Source organism: Jaculus jaculus, chromosome 12 (genome assembly GCF_020740685.1).
Source record: "Jaculus jaculus isolate mJacJac1 chromosome 12, mJacJac1.mat.Y.cur, whole genome shotgun sequence".
Taxonomy (NCBI): domain Eukaryota; kingdom Metazoa; phylum Chordata; class Mammalia; order Rodentia; family Dipodidae; genus Jaculus; species Jaculus jaculus.
In genome coordinates this window covers 71246687-71269543 of record NC_059113.1, presented here as the reverse complement: position 1 = coordinate 71269543, position 22857 = coordinate 71246687, and the positions used below count along the sequence as shown (strand labels likewise).

At 39.3% G+C, this 22857-nt stretch overlaps 1 non-coding gene across 1 annotated transcript; it reads left to right on the top strand.

The window, feature by feature from the left end:
• The first annotated feature begins 17134 nt into the window (after nt 1-17134).
• On the top strand, nt 17135-17348 carry LOC123453980. The gene has a single exon (XR_006633138.1). It is a non-coding gene; the product is annotated as a small nucleolar RNA U3 (small nucleolar RNA).
• The last annotated feature ends 5509 nt before the right edge of the window (nt 17349-22857 follow it).

Sequence of the window (22857 nt, the reverse complement as noted above, 5' to 3'; positions counted from 1 at the left end):
GGGAAAAACAGCACACCACTTTCAAAGATAACCCCATCAGAATTACTTCAGACTTCTCAATGGAAACCCTGAAAGCTAGAAGGGCCTGGAAAGAAACACTGCAAAATCTAAGAACCTATGGCTTCCAACCCCAACTACTCTACCCAGCAAAAGTATCCCTCATAATAGATGGTGAAAGAAAAACTTACCATGACAAAGCTCACGTTTACAATTATATGAACACAAAACCAAACCTACAGAGAGTATTTCAGGAAGTTCTCCGCAGAGAAGAAACAAATAATCAAACTCAAATGCCTACAAGAAGCAGATCACAATAGCCAAACTCAGAATAGGCAAAAAAAAAAAAAAAAAAAAAAACAAACAAACTTCAAAGTCCATGAAAACAGCAACATATATCTACCAACAAAATATGGCAGGGATCAAATCAAATTTCACAGTCATTACCCGAAACATTAATGGCCTTAATTCACCCATCAAGAGACACAAACTAACAGGATGGATTAAAAATTAGACTGTTCAATCTTTTGTCTTCAAGAAACCCACCTCACCACTAAAGACAGCCACCTCTTCAAGGTGAAAGGGTGGAAAACAATATTCCAAGCAAATGGGAATAAGAAACAAGCAGCCACAGCTATATTAATATTAGATAAAATAGACATCACACTAAAAATTATCAAAAAAGACAAAAAAGGCCACTTCCTACTTGTCGAGTGAATGATCCATCAAGAGGATATTACAATCATAAATCTGTATGCACCAAACACAGGGGCACAACAGTTCATAAAGCAAAACCTGCTTGACAATAAAACAGAAATAAGCACCAACACCATCATAGCTGGGGACTTCAATACACCATTATCAGTAAGAGACAGATCATTCAAACAGAAACTAAACAGGGAAGTAAGAGAGCTCATCAAAACCATAAAACACTTAGACCTAACAGACATCTACAGAACATTCCATCCCAAATCCACAGACTACACATTCTTCTCAGCAGCCCATGGAACATTGTCTAAAATAGACCATATACTAGATCACAAAGCCTGCCTCCACATATGTAGGATGATTGACATAATTCCCTGCATGATATCAGATCACCATGATATATTGCTAGAAATCAACAACAAAAGACCCACCAAGAATCCCAATGGCACCTGGAAACTGAACAGCACATTATAAACAATAAATGCAGAGTGGATGAAATTAAAAATGAGATTGCAAAGTTTTGGGAATTGAATGATAATGAGAACACATCATACCAAAACTTATGGGACACAATGAAGGCAGTCCTCATGGGGAAAATTCATAGCACTCAATGCCTTCATTAAAAAGACAGAAAGACCCCAAATCAATAACCTAACCATCCACCTTAAGGCGCTGGAAAAACAATAAAAATCCAACCCAAAGAGGTCTAGAAGGAAAGGAATAATTAAAGTCAGAGCAGAAATTAATGAATTGGAAACCAAGGAAACAATTAAGACAATTGACAAAACAAAGAACTGGTTTTCTGAAAAAATAAACAAGATTGACAAACCCCTGGACAATTTGATCAAGCAAAAAATGGAGAAGCTTCACATTAACAAAATGCAAAATGAAAAAGGAAAGATCACAACAGACATAAGCGAAATTTGGAAAATCATCAGGACTTATTTAAAAACTTCTACTCAACTAAACTGGATAATGTGGAGGAGATGGATAAATTCCTGGATGCATACCATCTATCAAAGCTAAACTCAGAGCAGATTGATCAACTCAATGAACCCATCACATTCATGGAGATTGGAAAGTAATAAAAAAAAAAGAAAAAGAAAAGTCCAGGACCAGATGGATTCTGAGCTAAATTCTATCAAACCTTCATGGAAGGACTCAAACCAATTTTTCTCAAACTGTGCCACATAATTGGAGAATAGGGAAAGCTACCCAACTCCTTTTATGAAGCTAGTATCACCCTAATCCCAAAACCAGGCAGAGATGCCACAAGAAAAGAAAACTATCAGCCTATATCCCAAATGAACTTAGATGCAAAGATCCTGAACAAAATACTCGCAAACCAAATCCAACAACACATCAAAAGCATTATCCAACTTGACTAAGTGGGATTCATCCCAGGAACACAAGGGTGGTTCAACATACGGAAATCTGTCAATGTAATACTCCACATGAGCAAGGTTAAACATAAAAACCACATGATCATTTTGATAGATGCAGAAAAGTCCTTTGACAAGATACAACATCATTTCATGATTAAAACATTGGAAAGAATTGGCATGGTTGGTTCATATCTTAACATAATAAAGGCAATATACAAAGCTCCGAAGGCCCAAATAATACTTAATGGAGAGAGACTGGAGGAATTCTGTTTAAGATCAGAAACAAGACAGGGTTGTCCTCTCTCACATATGTTTTTCAATATAGTACTGGAAGTCAAGCAATAAGACAAGAGAAGGAAATAAAAGGGATACAATTTGGAAAGGGAGAAGATAAGTTAGGTCTATTCACTGATGACATGATTGTATATGTAAGAGACCCAAGAGACTCCATATCAAAACTTCTGAAGGTGATTAAGTCTTATAGGAAAGTTGCAGGATACAAAATCAATGCACAAAAATCAGTAGCATTTCTATATGCAAGTGACAAAGATACAGAGAAAGAAATAAGGGACATAGTCCCATTTTCAATAGCAACAAAAGAATAAAGTACCTTGGAATAACGCTAACCAAGGAAGTGAAAGATCTATACAACGAAAACATAAACACACTCAAAAAAAGAAATTGAGGAGGACTTGAGAAAATGGGAAGACCTCCCATGCTCTTAGATAGGCAAAATAACATTGTGAAGATGACAATCCTACCAAAGGCAATATACAGATTTAATACAATTCCAATTAAAATCCTTATAGTTGTCTTCACAGAGATAGAAAAAATGATCACAAATTTCATATGGAAAGGCAGAAGGCTTGCATAACCAAACATACCCACAGCAAAAGAAATTCCTCTGGTGGCATCACCATACCTGATCTAAAGCTATATTACCAAGCCATAGTAATAAAAACAGCATGGTACTGGCATAAAAACAGGAGTATAGACCAATGGAATAGACTTGTGGACCCAGATTTGGGTCAAGCAACTTTAGCTACTTGATATTTGACAAAGGCCCAAACAATATAGGCTGGAAAAAAGACAGCATCTTCAACAAATGGTGCTGGACAAACTGGATAACCATATGCAGGTAACTGAAACTTGATCCACACATTTCACCATGCACTACACTCAAATCCAAATGGATCAAAGACCTCAATATAAGACCAGAAAATCAAATACTACTAGAAGATAATTTAGGAAGTACTTTCCATGATATAGGAATGGAAAAAGAATTCCTGAACAAAACCCCAGTATCTCACAATCTTAAACAGTCACTCAAGCAATGGGATCACATGAAGCTGAAGAGTTTCCTTATAGACAATCATACAATAAGCAAAGCCAATAGAATACCCACTGAATGGGAGAAAATATTTGCAGGTTATCCAGCTGACAGAAGCCTAATCTCTAGAATCTACAAAGAACTCAAAAATCTATACAGTAAGAAGTCAAACACCCCACTCACAAAATAGGACAAAGAGCTAGACAGGCAGTTCACAGAGGAAGAAATACAAATGGCAAACACACACTTAAGAAAATGTTCATCATCCCTAATCATCAGAGAAATGCAAATTAAAACAACTATGAGATTCCACCTTACCCCAATAAGAAGAGCAAACATCAAAAAATCAAACAAAAATAAATGCTGGCGAGGATGTGGAGAAGCAGGAACACTCATCCACTGTTGGTGGGAATGTAGGATGGTATAACCACTTTGGAAAGCAATATGGAAACTCCTGAAAAAGCTGACTATAGAGATACCAACAGACCCATTTATTCCCTTCCTGGGCATCTACCCTAAAACTTCAAACCACAGGCCAGAGAGATTTGCTCAACCATGTTTCTAGTGGCTCAATTTGTAATAGATAAGTGCTGGAATCAACCCAGACGTCCACCACTAGAAGAATGGCTAAGTAAGATGTGGGTGTATCTACACAATGGAATTCTATACAGCAGTAAGAAAAAAATGACAAAATGAAATTTGAGGAAAAATGGTTGAATCTGAAAAAGATCATTCTCAGTGAAATTGCCCAATCACAGAAACAAAATCACCACATAGTATCACTCCTCTACAGGACCTAACATGAATCTATGCAAGATACCTTACATGCCCAGCAAGCATCTCATGGACTAGATATTAGGATGGATGTGGAGGAAGGGGAGGGCATCGAAGGGGTTGGAAACACAAATCTAGACCCAAGTGGTAATAGTACCATAAAATTCTACTTCCTAAAAGGCAGACCAAATGGCTAAACCTTCACCAGGCCCTTACAGGGAACACCTGAGCCACAGGACACTAGAAAGGGTTGGATCAAGGCTAACTTTAATCTTCTACATCTTTCCTCCCTCCCTCTCCCTCTGCCTCTCCCTCTCTCTTGCTCTCTCTTCTCTCTAACTCTTGTATATTAGTTACCTTTTTCCTCATTTTCATAGTGGGCACTGACTTGTAACTCCCAGTACCAGCATGGGGCTATCATCCACAATGAGCTTTTGATCAGAGAGACCTACAAAGACCTACAAAGTTTCCTAAAAGACAGACAGATTTCTGTCTGAGTACTTGATGACCCACCAAAGGTTAGTGGTAAGACCCTACTTCTGAAGACACCGTATGCAGTTGACACATAAAATGGAACAGCATGGCTGGAAGCTAGAAGAGAGTCAGTCCCCAGATAGTCAGCGTGTCTAATGCCAGAGGGTGCTACATGGGCGACTGGTGGAAAATGACCAATATCTGTCCAAGCAACTCATGGTCGAACCTACTTAGCAGCAAATAACCTGTTGTGATGCCCACACAAGTGCAATAGTGGCACACAGCCATGGTGGGAAACCAACTGCTCTTGAATTAGCTAACTGATCCCCTCAGTGGTATGGGACCCATAGCTGGAGCTGGGAAACAAGTCAGAACCATATCCAAACATAAGCCCACTCTCCCATATCAAGCTACCATCAATCATGGGCTACAAGATGGCCTATACCAACTAAATTCTCTATAAAAAAAAAGTAAGGGTTATCTCATGTGTCCTGGTGTTAACTTGCTCTCCATTGGAGAATCTGCTTCTCTTTTTCAGATAGATGCAGATCCTAAGGAGAAAGACACCCAATCATACATCAAAAGGGCCCAGGCTGAAACAAAGAAAAATTGGCGAAACCAGCACGGGTGCTGTTTTCCTGATGAACCAGATACCAGCACAAATGTGAAGGAGACCAACACAGAGAAAAATCAACTCCTACCAAATCAGAGAGCCAGAGCCTCAGCAGACCCCAACAACTCATCACTTACGCAGACCAAAAATGAACCCAACATGATTCAGGGAAATTTTGCGGAAGAGGGGGCGGAAAGAATGTCAGAGCCACATTTTGGGTCATGATATGAAGAGACATTTATCTCACCCATAACTGTGGCCTAACTCCACAATGCATGACCCATATACTTCAACAAGGAGGGGCCAATGTTGAGGGGGTAGGTCATGGATGAGCCTAATGATGGTATCAAACTGACTGTATTTTCTGACTACAAAACTAATTAATTAAAAAAAATTAAAGCATAAGCCAAAAAAAAAAACGAAAAAATCAAGAAGAAGCCAATTACCTGAGTAATTGCACAGGAAACTCTAGATATCATGGTAATATATTTTCATGAGTGGATGCCCTTAAGGTCTGCTATTCTTTCCCCAAAGAAGCAGAAATGATGTATGCAACGATTATGACTATAAAGCAGGCATGTGAGGAAAGCCCCATTGGAAGTTTTCCTTTTGGACACAGGGATCCTCAGTCCTCAGGCACAGAAGCTTCCAAAGGAAGAGTGGGGACATGGTGGTTCAAGCCTATGAACTGATGAAAAGCAGAAACAGTCTTCAGTAGATAATCTCATATAAGCAACCCCCTGCCCACCCCAGCTTAACTCGCTGGGGGAAGAAGGCATGAAAATAGGATGGACATGAATTTTAAAGGGTTTTGATATAGAAGGGGAATAAGAGAGAAATGGGGGGGGGTAAGATCAAAATATATTATGTACATCCATAAAAGTGTCAAAAGTAAACCTTTTAAAGGACTGGCAAATTTACTTCATAAATTAATTCAGATTTATAGTATTTATTATATTCTTCTCCATTAGAAGAAACCAAATAAAAGCAAAAAAAAAAAAAACAAATTCCTTCAGATGGAAGGTTTCAGAATGAGAATTCTAGGGCAAATTTTGAACATTCTTTTTACCTCTAAAGTTTTTGTGATACTATTAGATGCTCATAACCTCCATGAACAGCCTCAGTTTACAATTTGTTCCACAGTTTGTCTAAGATGATGGCACTTGTGATAAATTTGGAACTTGAAAAACAGTTTGGTTTTTTTCCTTGGATCTGTGGCAAATGAGTTTATATGCTTGTTGCTTATTCAGAAAGCAGGAAGCATTCTGTAGCCATCTGCTTCATAAGTGATGCCAAAAGCTACTTCAGAGTGTCTTCAATTTAAAAGATGAAAAGCAGCTGTAGAGATAGCTTAGCAGTTAAGGCACTTGCCTAAGAAGCCATGGACTCATGTTTAACTTTCTAGATCTGACATAAGCCAGCCTCACAAAGGTGAAGCCCACTAGGTGGTGCAAGTTTTTGGAATTTGATTGCAGTGGCTGAGGCCCTGACTCACCAATTTTCTGTGTCCCTCTCCCTGTCTGTCTTTCTCTCTCTAAAATAAAAAATAATTAAAAATTACAAAAAAGACAAAAAAGTAAAAATGGTGAAGACTCAAATGGTAAATTTGCCACCTATATGTAGTGGCCTTTGAAAACTAAAATTTTAATTTGAAACAAAAAATTGTTAGCAATTTGATTTTTACTGTCCTAAGCATATTATAGAAATCTTGGCAAAATATTATCCAGTGATCATTTATAGAAAGTATGGAAAAAACTTATTATTTCCAAATGAGTAATACAGATAAATAGTAATACAATTCTCTCTCTCTCTCTCTCTCTTTCTCTCTCTCACACACACACACACACACACACACACATATATATCACACACACACACTATATCACACACACACACACACACACATACATATATGTGTGTGTACATGTATATATATATATATATATATAATATACATATTATATATTTTTATATATATTATATATATGTATGTGTGTGTGTATGTATGTATATATGTATGTATGTATGTATGTATGTATGTATGTGTGTGTGTTGGGGTAGAAAACCTGCCTGTCTAGTCTATCTGAATCCAACTAAATATCTTTCAGCAAATATCCACACATAATTTTAATAGTTAGCAAAAGTCTAAGGAGGGGCTTCTAGAAGTTTGAAAACCTTCAGTGATTCTTGTCTATGCTTATCTGTTTTCACAACATAATGTAAAGTTGGAGGCACTGCTTCTGTTCAGTTGTCCAATTTGTTTCATTCACTTTAATTTAACCATTTTAGACACAATGCTATTCGGTACTGAAATTTGCATCAGAGTTTGGACTCCAGCAAACCCAACAAGCTATTTTAGGTGGTCCATCCTAGCTCATCAGAGACAAGAAATGGTGAAGAGCAGAGGAAGGAGGTGTAGTCAGTGTGGACACCTGGGGCAGAGAGGCAAAGAAACATGACCATTAAATGTCAGGTCCATGTTGAGGGCTCTGATATGAGGTTTAGTGTTAGATGGCTAGAGGTGTGCACAACTCAGCAGTGCTGGTAAGTGCTACCCTGCCCACTGCATCCTCTCAGAGGCACTGAGACCCTACAGGGGCTAGCTTCCTTGACTAGGCAGATGGATATGGAGAGGAGCTCTTGATAGGCCACTATATTCTAGAGTATCCCAACATGGAGACTGAAGATGGGGGAGAGAACAGCCCACTTCCTGGTTTGTCTTCCCCGAGAACAAAAGACACATGGATACAGTTTCCTGCTGGTGTGCTTGAATCTCTTTCTGGAGCCTGTGTTGCGCTGGATACAATGTAGACCAACCAGAACCTTCGTCTTTGTTTAAACTGACTAATCGTGTGCTCCAGCAGGGAAGGCTTCTCTCATTCAATAAAAGCTCAGCTCTCACCTCGTCCATAAGGAGTCTGTATTTTCTCTGTTTCCTTTACTTTTACTTTAAGATAATCTTTGCTTTTTAAAATTATTTTCTGCCTTTTAATACCTTAATTCGTGGAACGAAAACCCAACTACTAGATGGCAACACCAGTGTTTCCTAAAGGCAGTGGGAGAAGCAGTCAGAAATATGTGAAATCCCTTCTGGGTAGACAAGCTCCTGCTCTGGCTGGCACCGAGCTTCCGCCTTTCACTTCCTCCCAGCATGAGATTCCTGGGGAAATTCTAATTTCTGATTTCTTGAAGTTTACTGTTTCAATTAGGGAAAGAGGCACTAGTGTCTTTCTTTAGACATCTTTTCTTCTAGGACTGTTAAAATCAATAGTAATAAAACAGCTGGCTTTGTTTATTGTCTCAGACTTGACATTGAAAAATAAAAGTGACTACCAAGAATAACCACATGTCCAATTGGATTTCTTTGCCTAAGATCATGATCCAAACAAATTTTTGTAAGAATATATTAGGCACATAGAAAGGCTGACCACTATGTCCTGTTGAGCAATCAGTGAGGAGCAAGTCCAGATGTTAAAGTATTTACTTTCTATAACTTTATTTTTATCAAGAATAAGCAATAAAATTTACATGATGCTTTTTGCCATGAAATTACCTAAATTTTTGTGCTATTGCCATGCAGCTAGCTCTGTTTTGTGAGGCAGGTTTCCCAAAACTATGAAAGCAGCAGCTTCTGAAGTTACCTGCCATCTAATAAAGAAATGTACTTGGGCTTCACTAGTAGGTTCTGGTTTCCAGGGTCATATTATTACAGGAAAATTATATTGCCTTTATCTTGGCTTTAGTGAAAGTGGCCACGACTGAGTGATTGTGACTGGGTGAACCTTTAAGGAAATAGAATTAACACTCATTCTTTTAAAAAGTTAAGTAATGCATAGGGGGAAATTCCCTATTTAGTTTTAAATGTAACTGCATTCACTTTTGATTTTAAAAGTACAAGAATTGCCATGTGTGGTACACATCCCTTTAATCCCAACACTTGGGGCGGGGGGTGCTAAAATAAGAGGATTGTTTTGAGTTTGAGGCCAGAGTTCCAAGTGAGTCCCAGGTTAGCTTAGGCTAGAGTGAGATTCAACCTCAAAAAATAACTTAAAAAATAATTATGTAAGTATATCAGTGATTTTATTTTCTCAGATTACAAGGCTCACAGGTATGGGTGACAAGAACTTTTGCATAGGTTGTGCAGAGGAGATTGCTTTTTTGCTCCTTTACAGTGAGCCTGGAGAGTAAAGGCAAGCCTGGGTATGGCAGGATGAGGACCCCACCCCGTGGTCGTCCGCTCTGTGCTCTCAGTTACCTAGTTCACCACATAAAGCATGAAATAGAAAATTCCAGAAATAAGTAATTTAAAAGTTATTTTACATTCCTCCCAGGACAGTATATTATTTATTGGTCTGTTTTATTATTAGTTACCACTGTTTATGTCTTCCTATGCTGAATATATTAATTGAAGTTCATTTTAGGTCTGTATTGTAGAAACAATGGGTGGGTGTTGTCCATAATTTCAGGCACACAATTGAGGGACATAATCCATGGACAATTTCCCTGGAATATTTTACTTCTAATGACTTGGACAGATCTTTACTCTTTTTGTTACACTTCCTGGGTTCTTTAATATAGGCCTGGCAGTCTGTATTTTCAGATACCTGCATTTCTATGTTACGCATTTATCTGTGCACAGGTACCTTTGTGAAGAATGTGAGTTATTTCAAGAGGAAATGCAAAGTATTTCATTTAAAGTATGCAGGCAGGACAAATGCATCCTGTCTCAAGAATGCATTTTTAAAGTAGTGAATGCAAGAGACCCTTTACACAAAATGCTTTGAGGATGTTGCTTTCTGGTGGAGAGTGGCCATTCTATACTGCCATTAGAAATTGCCTTTTGTGCTTATTTTCACTGAAGTGCCATTTTGTTGAATCCCTTACCAAAATATATAAGATTAGTGAAGGCTCAAGGATGCAGATTTATGTCAGAAATCCTAACTGTTATTTCAAGTTAGCTTGCACTAACTTGAATGCATATATTCTGTGAAAGGAGACATATATGAACTCATCTACTGATTTAAGCTCAGGCGGGGAGGCTGCTTCCTTAGTGTCAGATGGAACAACACAAGTAGCTTTGCGTGGACCAAACCGGGGTGCCACAATCTTGGCCGAAGTTGTGTTTCATATGCTGACCAAGTTCAACACATCAGCCCTGCAAGTCAACTTTGTAAAGTTGCATTAGCATGATTTCATTTTACTTTCCAATTTATAATAGAGGCATATAAAACATTTAGTAAAATAATATCTGATAATCTGATAGTTGCTGCAAGTTTATTGCAGTTTGAGATTTTTTGTAGTTATTATTGAAAAAATTTAGTTCATGTGCTAAAAATAACTTTCAAGCAATAATGACTAAATATTAAAACAAAAGGCATATTTTTAAATTAATTTCAGTACTAATACATAAAAATGTTTCTTGTCATATAAGAAAGATCAAAAACTGAATGTTACTGGTAGTATGCTTTTATAAATACATGAGCTCAATGGAAACTTTCAGGAAGGTTGATATTATAAATTGGAATATTATCTTTGAAGTAACATATCAAATTAAACACAAACATATCAGATAAGTCATAAATTTCCTTTTCCACAGATACCTACTTGAATTTTCATGTGTTTACAAAATGCCTCTAGACTATTCATGACCACATTGTGATTAACATGCAGGTCTCTCCCAAATGATCCATCCAATGTGTGAAGGAGAAATGAAAGTCAACTGTGAGCCATTCAGCTAAAGAAATATGACATGGCAATGAAAAGCCATGAATTTCATTCATGGAACTCAGGAATATAATGTAGGATGACTATGTAGGAAACCAGAGTAGGAGTGAATGTCAGTCAAAATTAATCAATGTATAAGTAATCTAAGTAATGCATGCCCATGTGATAGAATTTTATAAAGCTACAAAATTATTACCTTGAAATGAAAGATTGAATAGAAATTTTACAAATGTTTATGTTTGCAACTTATATATTAAGCAAATATCACCTAAGTCAAAGAGCTTGGTAACATCGTGCCACTGTCCTCATTGGTGAAACAGTCATATTAGCAAAATTATAATAATTGCTGTGTTGTATCACACAGCAGTTCACTGGTCCCTTCAAATTCTTCGTACCCTGCACCAAAAAGCTGTCTTTCATTGAGCTTCATTTCATCCCTTTGAAGAATATGCAACAGACACAAACCTTCTTTCCATTACACTAGTAACAGTGTACTTGGATTCACAATTACAAAAAAGAAAAGAAACTCTAGACTAACAGCTCCCAAGGGCAAACTGGTTATCACACATTTCTTATTTATGTGGAGGCAGACCTTTAGTTATTAAACAAAGGCAATAAATTATTTATTAAAAGCACAGGAAAAATAGCTTTCAGTTAATTTAAATGGGCTGGCTGTTCTCTGTGTCCCTCCATAGGCCCTCAGGGGCTATGCTGAGATACAAGTGGGGTTTATCCATTGGGTTGGTACTCAAGTAGAGACACAATGGGTCCTTGTTCCCTGATACTTGGTGTTGCTAGTACTGGACTGGGCACAGATCCCCAAGAAAAGCTGAGTGTGAATAATTTTGTGATGCACATTTTTTTCACTGGACTTCCTAGGGTCATTTGCTTTGTAATTACATGAAGAAGAATCAGTAGCATTTTAATAATTTTGCCTAGGTGATTGCTACTGCCACAGGCTACTATCTGCAAAAGAGGACAGCTTAGTTCTCCAAATCAATTTTATTTACCTTGTTGAGATGTAACCACATAATAAAAAACAACATATATAAGGCATAAGTATAAATGGATATGTCACTTATGTTTATAAATCTAATTATATACAAGCATATTAGATAAACAACAAGATAACAACAAATCTGTACAACATTTGTTGACAAGTATATGTTTTATGTGTGTTTTCCTATATTATAAATAGTGAATACTGTCTTATTTTACTTAAAGATAAAACTGCCACACCATAAAAATAATCTAACAAAATTAAAATGTGATAACTGTGATTGTCACGCATTCTTAAGTAACTGCATTCCACTAGTAAAAATAGTAGCATTCCAATTGTAGGATTGCTTAGTGTTTCTTACTACCTGGTAGTTTCATTTTTGTTTTTCCAGAAACTTTGATCTGATTTCCAAAAGAGGGTGCCTAGGCAGCTAAAGAACCCTCCACCTACCCAGAGCTGGCAGAAGAAAGGGAGGAAGGGGACCACCACCAAGAACCACCTCAAGGCCCTGAAGGGAACTCAATTCCCATGTTGATTCAAACATGCAAGGACCTAGGCTGCCAGATAAAGGAATGTTTCCTCACCCCAGTCCAGCTGTGGAAGAGAAAATCATTCCTTTGTATGAATGTTTATCCAGAAAGAGTCCTGAGAGGTATGCCTGCCTCTCCAGTGTCACAGAACCAAACCCACAGTAAGTATCTTTGTGCCAAATATGAAAACACTATGCATGTCCATTATTTGGAAAGATCAAGTATCTAGATAGTCTCTGGTCATTTATTTATTGTCTCCGTGCTTGGGGCGAGAAGGAGAGAGGCATATCCTTTCAGCGTGGAGGCTGTGAGTCCACATGCCTGAGTGTATTTGTGTCAGTTGGAGAGGGATAGTCATTTGCAATGGAAATACTCATGGCCTATGGAAAAGCCATCAAGGGCAAGAAGGACATAAAGAACTAAAGAACGAGAAGAGGCAGGCAGCATTTAATAACATTGATTTTTTGTTGTTGTTTGGAAGGAGAAGAAAGAGCGTACACATCCAGCACCTTCACTTACATGTGATAAAGAAAGAAGCTGTAAAAAACACTGTATAAATTTGGAAGGTTTGATTGCATGCAGGTAAGCTACTAAAAATAGAAATATTTAAAGAATATCCAAATTCACAAATTATCTGGGGTGTGCTAGAGAGCCACAATGTTTTTCTTGTGTTATTTCAAATGGAATCTGAGGTTAAAAGATGTGACAATAGGCTCCTTCTACCATTTCTGATATTTCACAGACCTCACAGCTACTGTTTATCAGAGTCTAAAACATAACTCAAACTTGTGACAAAGAAGAAGGGAAGGGGCTCAAATGCCTGACACTCTTCTCATGCCAGCATACAAAATAGACCTAGGGAAACTGGCCTGTTGGCTCATAATGTCTGCCTAACAACAGCGATTGTGTGTGTGTGTGTGTGTGTGTGTGTGTGTGTGTGTGTGTGTGTGTGTGTGTAGGAACCTTTACATATGAATATATGTTTACAGAGCAGATCATAAAGCATTGATGCAATATTTGAAGGTTCAGGAGGAGTCTCCCAAGCTTATACACTCCAATTTGGGGTCTTTATCCTATTATTTTTAGCAAAGAGTTGATAAAAATTCAAGGGGGATAAATTATGAATTATTGAGTTTAAGGAGAAATAACAAATTCTGGGATATATTTAAAGACAGTTGGGGGTCTAGGGAAAGGCTGGTGTAGAGTCACAAGCATGTGGAAGTTGGAAAACACATACTAGTGTGGAAAGTACAGTACAGTTCGTGAGGTTCATTTAAGAGAAATGGAGGTCCAGTAAGAGGCTGGAACAGAGCCACAGGCACATGGAAGAGGATCTATGTAGAGAGATTTAGAAGAAACATGAACTCGTGTGAAAGGCACAGCATCCCTTTTGAGCCTCCCCCATTGAAGAAAGTTAAGAGTAAGTGATGATGGTTAAAGAATAGGAGAGTGAGCCAGGTATGGTGGCTCACACCTTTAATCCCAGCACTCAGAAGGCAGAGGTAGCAGAGGTAGGAGGGTCATGCGAGTTCAAGGCCACCCTGCGACTACATAGTGAATTCCAGGTGAAACCCTACCTCAGAAAACCAAAAAAAAAAAAAAAAAAAGAATAGGATAGGATAGAGAAAGTACTAAAGTTGAGACCAGAAAATTCAGATGAGAAATGGGTAAGAAAGAGAGTTACACCCAAGATTCCTCCAAGTTTAGAGAAATTACACACGTAGCAGGTCTAGAATTTAGAGGAAGTTCCCACATGGTAGGTCTAGAGTAAAGAAATATACACATAATTAGACTCAGAGGAAAACCATACATGTCATTAACATGAGAAATTGTCCAAAACAGAAAGCAGATGGAAAGCAGAAAACTATCCAAGCAAGAAAAAAATGCTTTATCCTACCCAGCCTACCTGGGAAAGCCAGACTTAAATGGATCCAGACAGAAATCACAGGGCAGAGATGAGCAAGGACAAGCCTTTATAGTTGATTGACATTGTATCCTTTCATGAGACTCAGGTACAGAAGGGGAAGACCAAAGGTCAGCCCATCTAGGTAGTGTCCTAGACTGTGGAGGGAGAAGGGGTTGCTGCAGCCATTGTGGTTAAACTGGATCACACAGGAGATCCATGCCTGACAATGTGGAGTGGCATCTTCTGGTTCTCTTTGGGCTCCTGTCCCTAACTGAAACTACCAAAATGAAGCTGGCTTTCTCTGAGCCTCCTACAGGATTACAAATCCATTCAGTTCACAAGTGTTTGCATAGTACCCATGACACACTAAATCAGTTTTCTAGGAAGAAGATTGTAGGTGTGGGTTTTAAAATTATTATTATTTTAATGTGTGTGGGTGGGTGGGTGTGGTGGGTGTGCTGTTGGGCACTGTCAGGCACAGGCTGGAGCCTTCAGGAGAGAAGCCTGAGCTGCTAGGCATGGCTAAGTACCCCCAGTCTATAGGAGAGCACTCCCCCTCCAAGCCCAGTGCACCTGAACTTAGGCTTTGACCATAGCCCTGTGACCTTTGGTCAGTTGCCTAGGATACTCCTTATCAGCCAGCAGACTTCACACAGTCCTGAGACATTAGATCACCTGAACCCCCTACCATTGCCTGTGTGCTAGAATGAATGTCCCTATATGCTAATCAGGCATGAGAAATGAACTTGGCAATCCAATCCCCTAAGGGTCTTCCCCCCACTCTCAGATGCTTATAAACCCATTTTCCCTTACAATAAACTGAGAGAGCTGTTCACACCAAAACTCCTCCTGAAAGTCTTTCACTTTTGCACGCTCCCCCACCCCAGTTACCTGGGCATTTTCAGGGAACCACAGCCAGCCACAGACCAGGAACGCACAGCTGGTGCCTGAACAGTGACCCTATGAGACAGATAGGGTAGGTGAGTGCTCTCCCAAAGGGATTAGGAGACATCAGCCCATGAGCCCATGTTTTTAAGGGCTGGCAGGTTTCTCTTTTTCCTCCTTTATTTTCAGTTCGCACCATAGAGTGGGACCAGACATGATGAACTGGTAACTGGAGTCTCTTGTCCGAGGCCACTCTTTGGTATTGACTGAAGGCCAGCCATCTTCAGCCTGGATCCTGACAGCCCGCTGGGTGTTGGCAAAAACCTCAATTTCTCTTTCTTCCATCATATGGAAACTATTTGTCTCTTTTTCTTCCTTTACTTTAATATTTTCTCCCAGCAAAAGGAATTACAGATTCAAAGATCATGGGCTCTTCTGAAAGTTAAGGAAATTAAGCTCTCTCAGAGGGAGGCCAGCTCCTTTTGGAAGGCCTCCATGTCACCCTCTGGATGACTTTTGGGCATCCATGTGGCCCAGAAACGTGGACCCACATAGCATATCTGGCTAGGAAACAAAAAGTTCAGAAAGGAAATTTCCCCTCACTTCCTGTAAGAGGTGAAACTACAAGCCGGCTTTGCTTAAATCAGAGTCAAGGCTGGCTCACACGTGCGCAGACAATGGCGCCTCAGCCTGTGCAGGTGTCATGTCTCTACCTCCTTCTCCAGTGGCCCGAGTGTCCTTGGGCTGCCTCCACTCCCTCCCCCTCCCCGTAAGGGGCCCCTCCTTTCCCAGTGGCTCCTGATAATCCTGGGGATGCCTCCTTCCTTCAGGTACTGAGATTCTGACTGTGGCAGTCATCTTGGCCAGTCTCCACGTGTGCTAGACTGCACCCCAGGTGAGTCCCCAGGAGCTGGGACTGATCTAAGGTGTATGCAATCCCCGCCCAGCTGCCAGCACCAAGGCACCAAAAAGACAAAAGCAAAAAAAAAAAATAGGTCACATTTAACTAAAGCCTATGGTAAATTAAAGTTTTACATAAACAATGCCATCCTGTGTTACAAGATATCATAAATATAATTACTGAGTTTATGTTCTAGGTCAACTTCAACTTACATAGAAGATTATTGAAAATAACAGAATTCTCTCTGAAGTGATAACATATAATTTGTCAGGTATCTTAAAACAATAATTTAAAAAAGATTGTAATATCCTGTTACTTAAAAGGAGGAAGTAACTGACCTGACTTCTAGGCCAGCTTGCCTAAAGATAGCAACAAAATTTGCCTTAGCTACTCCTTACAAAATCATTTTCGAGTTTGTTTGTTATTGGTACTAATGACATAAAATTGTCTCTAGACTACTTGCTTGTCAATGATTAATGGGATTAATCAATTTGGTGTAGTTTGTCTTAACAGGATTATAAGAAAGATGGTTAATAATGGTGCGAGATGAGTTGATTGAAGGAACTGGGAAGGAATTTTTAAATGATGGGTCTAGAATGATTTTTTAAAAATGCTTTTTGGATGGTACTTGGATCAAAATATTAAAGTATGTGGGTAAAGATATGTATATGTAGAAAAGACATTTTAGGCTAAACCTAAACACCATGTCTAAGGTTAGAGATTTTTCAACTGTTTACAAACTCTCAAGGAACAAAAAACTAATTTTCAGATTAAAATATGATGGGATAGCTTGGGTAAGCTTTATCAAATTTAATTCATGGGTAAAACATAAAATTGTTTTATGTTAATAGGAATTTCTATGGCACATAAAATCAATCACTATCAAGATTAAGCAAAAATCATGGTTAAGACCATACTTTCAGGGATCATTTCTATAGTTCTTTACTAGAGAAGTTTCTCTGACTGTGTAGAGCACTGGAAACTACGAGGAGGAGGTGTAGCGTTCTCTCCTGAGCGTGAAGCTGGCACTGGGTGCTGCTCTGTGCAAATGCCCTTTGCCATTGATGATCGTTCTTTTCTCCCCTGGGAGAGTAAGAGGGAGAGAATGCAGTCTGAGTGGGTTCCTTAAAAAAAAAAAAAAAAAAAAAATCATGGTTGTCAAATGGTGTCTTTTCTTTCACAAAAGATTTATCAAGGGTTATATTAAAATTTAGCTAACTGTTTTGGTTCAAAAAAAAAAAAAAACACCAGATTCTGCTTTATTGTATGTAAAGTAACTGTCTCAATTTTGGCATCTTAAGTCCAGTGCTTATAACAAAATTAACTCTTAAGACATATTCCCTACTTTAGGGTACAGCCTCATGCTACAACAATGGTCTTCATCTGAGTAAAAATAATATTCAAGCTCTATGGTTCTGTTTCTAATTTCTCTGGGTAATTGGTACCCACACAAGTATCTGAACTAATCAAAGATGTTTTCAAACACAGGTGCCAAGATTTTATACTGTTTTATTTGTCCTTTTCTGACAATTTCTAGGTTAAATTAATTAGTTTGTAAATCAATTGGTTCTGTTTTCAAGATTGATAACAAGTTCTGCCTATCTTTATAAATGTTACATATTTAAAGTTTGGGATGTGTCTACTTCATATGCCTCAGATATATGGCTTATGCTGTCACAGTAGAACAAAAATTTCAAAAATTGGACAAAATGATTTTAGAAGCTCTTGTGCCATTCTTTAACCAAATCTGCATCAGTAACCAAATGAGCTCTAAATGTACATACATCCAGACTGGTATAATTTCCTTTCTAAGTGTGTTAATTACCTACATAGAAGCCAAAGCCAACTGCAGTCATCTGAGCAAAAAGGGCCAATATTTTGGCCTGTGCTCCCAGGTCATGAGGCCCCTGGAAATGATGGGACACTTCTACACTGGCTGCCTGGTAAGTCACCTGTCTTCCTGAGCAGGGAGGATATGGAGACCTAAACAAAATTGGTGTACAGTCTGAAACAGGCACAATTTAGGAGCAATCAGTCCTCTTGACTTCCCAAAAAAGGGAAAACTACTTGGCCAGTACAGCCCTGACTCATCCTAACAGGCAAGACACCAGTAAACTATGGGGCTATTCCTGTGTCACCAAAGTCTCTTTGGAGAGCCATTAGTGACCTCCAAAATTAATCCTTAATTAAATTTTGGCTATCTGCATGGTCTTAAATACTCAGAGAGAAATGTATATCCAAAGATAAAAAAATACATTAAATATATGAATGGCCTGTTAAGTAATACTACAAGAGCTTTCCAAAAGGGGAAACAAACATTAAGACATCTTTTTCCCATAGTTTTAATTCTATAATTAAAAAAAAATTATAGATGTCAAAAAGGTTTATTTTCAAATCTAGAATATATAAATAAGTTCTGACACCAAATATACATATACAGCCTTTAATGACACCCAATGGCTCTCTATTGTCAAGATTAAATATTGTGTATATGTTTCTTATAACTCTGCTAATATCTAATCTGTTTTACAAGCTATGTCAAATACTACTGTGCCATTTAATGAACAGTTCTGGAAGAAAATCTCAGCCAGCTCATCTTCAAATGGTCCTGATGACTTTTCTGTGTGCTCACTTCTCATTAACTCCTTAGTTTTATCCATTTTCCCCAATGCTCTCTTCCAAGACTATTCCTGCACTCTGGGATCCATTAGAACAGTTCCCCTCTCTGGCAGAGACTCTCTAACTGCAGCAAGTCACCACTTCATGTCCCATTCAGCAGGAAGTAATAAGGATCTGAAGTCTTCGTCCTTTGCTATCTAATAGCAGTTAGAGTGTCTTCTCATGAGAGGGAGAAATAAAGGGGGATAGAATTAGGGTGACTGGACCCCTGAAGGTAGAAAGGACAAGAAAAATTTTCTTATCTCTTGCCCAGTTCCAAAGAACTGTTTTTCCATGTGTGCTCTGAGTTCCTGGCTCTACAAAGGACAGGCCTCATCCTCTTTGATACAGGTTAAGTTATGTCTTTCTGCCTGTCCAGATCTAAACTGACCAAAGCTGAATGCCTGCTCAATATCTCTATAATCAAAACCAGTTGTGTCAAGACACCCTCTCTCCTTTGGTGCAAAAGGAGTAACCCACACCATACATAAATACTCCCTCTCCCACTTATTGGTCCCCAGTCTTGATTGCTTTGCAGATGTAACTCTAAAAAAAAGATCTACAAACTCCGCCTGTGCCAACTACCTGCACCAACTGAAAGAGATCTTTATCCCACTGCTCGTGAGCCTGGGCCTGACCCTGTATCTGGGTTTCTCCAGTGACCAACAGACTCAAATCTCTTCAGAGACAATTGAACTTTCTCAAAGTTGTGGTACTTCAAAACCATCTAGCCTTAGACTTCAATATTCCTGAACTTGGGGGGAATGTATGATCTTGGGACAAAAATATTGTTTCCTTTGTTAATGAATCAAATGTTCTTAAACTACTTGACTACTACAGGCCTGAGGACCCCACCACCTGGTTCTCTAACCCTTCAGTTACTTGGCTTCTCCTTAGTCCCTTCCCTACTCTAGTAACCCTATTGCTTGTAGCCCCCTGTCTCATCAAATTTCTCAGATAACAACTAATATTCCTAAGGTTGCTATTAATCAGGTTCATGTACACCACCTAACTTTCTGGACCTATGGTAAATTTTAAAGAACTCATTTGGGATGACACTGCCCCATTATAAAAACAAAGGGGGCATTGTCAGGCACTGCAAGGTTCAGGCTGGAGCCCTCAGGAGAGGGGCCTGAGCTGCCAGGCATGGCTAAGGACCCTCAGTCTATAGGAATACACTCCTTCTCCAAGCCTGGCACATTTGAACTTAAGCTTTGCCCATAGCCCTGTGACCTTTGGTCATTTGCCTAGGATACTCCTTATCAGCCAGCAGCCTTCACACAATCCTGAGACCGTTGATCACCTGACACCCCTGTCATTGCCTATGTGCTAGAATGAATGTCCCCATATGCTAATTAGGCTTGAGAAATGAAATTGGTATATCCAGTCCCCTTAGGACTCCCCCCCCCCACCCTCAGATGCTTATAAACCCATTTTCCCTGACAATAAACTGAGAGAGATGTTCACACCAAAACTCCTCCTGAAAGTCTTTTACCTTTGTGCAATCACCACCCCGGTTACCTGGGCATCTTTGTGGGTACCATGGACAGCCCCAGAACAAGAATCCAGAAACCCACAGTGTGCCCAACACAAATGTGGTCAGAGGATAGCATCCTCTCCATCCACCTTCTCTGAGACAGAATCTCTCTTGTTGGTGTTTTGCCACTGGGAAGGCCCATGGAGCTGATCCACTAGCTTCCAGCTTCTCTCAGCACCTTCCAATGCCAAAGGTACATTGGGATTAGAGATACATATGGCACTTGGTGTCTGGCCTTACATGGGTGCTGGGGAATTGAACATGAGTCAGCCACTGAGCCATTTCCTCAGATCTGTAGCAGTGATTTTAAAATTTAATTTATTTTGTTAGTTTTTATTAATTTTTAAAAAAATTTAATAAACTTTTTAAAATTACTTATTTATTTATTTGAGAGAAAGAGAGAGGGAGAGGAAGAGAAGAGGCAGTTAGAGAGAGAATGAGTGCTCCAGGGCCACCAGACACTTCAAAGAACTCCAGATGCATGTAACACATGGCTTATGTGGGTACTGGGGAATCGAACTTGGGTCCTTAGGCATCGCAGACAAGTGCCTTAGCCACTAAACCATCTTTACAGCCAAGAAGTGGTATTTTAAAATACTGTCCTTCTAAAGTTTTCATCCATAAATGAAGAGATAGAAATAAAGAAGATTGGGCTGGAGAAATGGCTTAGTAGATGAGGAACTTGCCTGTGAAGTCAAAGGACTGAAGTTCGATTCCCAGTACCCGCTTAAGCCAGGTGGCATATGTGTCTGATGTTTAAGTGTAGTGAATAGAGTTCCTGGTATGTCCATTCTCTCCTTCTCCCCCGCCTCCCCTGACAACTAAAGAAAATATTTTTTTTCAAAAAAGGAATACAGAAGATAAGTAAATAGTGTGAAATAAATTTCATATTAAAAAGTGGAAAAGGCTAAGGAAAAACAAAACTGGAGTGGAGATAGGAGAAAGTGTATTGGGGAGTAAGAAATTTTAGATAAGGTGACCCAGTTGAATCTCATGAAGAGAACAGGTTCCTAAAAATCTCAATAAGAACTTAGCTGTACATGTTGAAGCCAAGGGGCACCCTTTGCTCTTTGCATTTGGGACAGAACAGCACACAGGGAAGGACAGCTTACTGGGATCAGAGGGAGGCCTGCTGTGGGCTTGGGACTGGAAACCTAACACTGTCATCAGTGTCTCAGCAGGGATGAAGGTGGGGAGAGACTCCAAGGCTGAGAACCTCCCCACCCCCAAGTGCCTGGCCTCTGGCCTCACAGATCACATGCAGCGCAGAGAAGGTGGCCTCTGCTGGGTGTGCTTTTTGGGTGGAGATGGAATCACACCCCAATCTCCAGGAATTTCAGCTTTGTAATATCTCCAGATGGAACTGGGTGGAATGGAGTGGAGAGAGTCCATTCCTGATTCTGCAGGAGGGAGATAACAGAAGATGGTGCCTGAAAGGAAGAGTGCTGGGTCCCAAGTGGCTCTCAAGTCCATTCATGCCTCTCTCAATGTTTTCTGAGGAATATTAGAAATAATTGGGGGACTTTCAAGGACAAGAACGACATGGATGGTGTAATGATGCAACTGATTTGACTGCTAGTCTGAGAATAGACAGAAAAAAAAAAAAAACAGGTAAAAAGGTTAACATGTCCTGCCCTATCCTTCCCTCCCATCCCCACCCCGAAAAGCTAATGCAAAAATAAAACAATTGAGAGTGGAAAAGGTCAAGGGAAATGATTTTGAAGTAGGACTATTGTATTTAACTTCAGATCTGATAGAGACACTTGTTCTCCTCAGAGTTGGGTTCTTGCTGGTGGGGTCTAGTCTGCCTTATTGCCTTATTCTCTCACTTCCTACCTATGACCACCTCCATGTGTCTGCCCTTCTGAATGACTGCAGCATCAGAGAGAGGGAGAAAGAGAGAGAGAGAGAGAGAGAGAGAATCTGTACACTGTCCATCCTGAAGCCAATATACAAAATCAGCTGTTTCCTAATACTCAATTTTGACAGCCCAGGCAGAAAAGGCAATCATCTAAAGAGAGACGCCTGTGCCCTTTCCCTTGGCTATCAGACTATTAAAACAATAAACCCCAAGAAAACACTCATGTCCACCTTGATTCCTCTGCCTCAAAATATTTATTTATTTATTTATTTGAGAAAGGGAGAGAGATAAGGCACATCAAATCCTCTAGCCACTGCAAACAAACTGAAAATGCATACCCACCATGCACATTTAGCTTATATTGATTTGGGGAGTCAAACCTGGTCCTTAGGTTTCACAGGTAAGCTCCTTAACCAAGCCATCTCTCCAGCCCTACAACAAATTTTTGTAAGAACATGTGAGGTGTGTAGCAAAGTCCATGAATATGGCACTGACAGACCCTTACTTATGTCCTGAATTGGGCATTTGTGGGAGCTTGCTCTTTCCTTGCTGGGGGATATTATTTAAAGGTTTA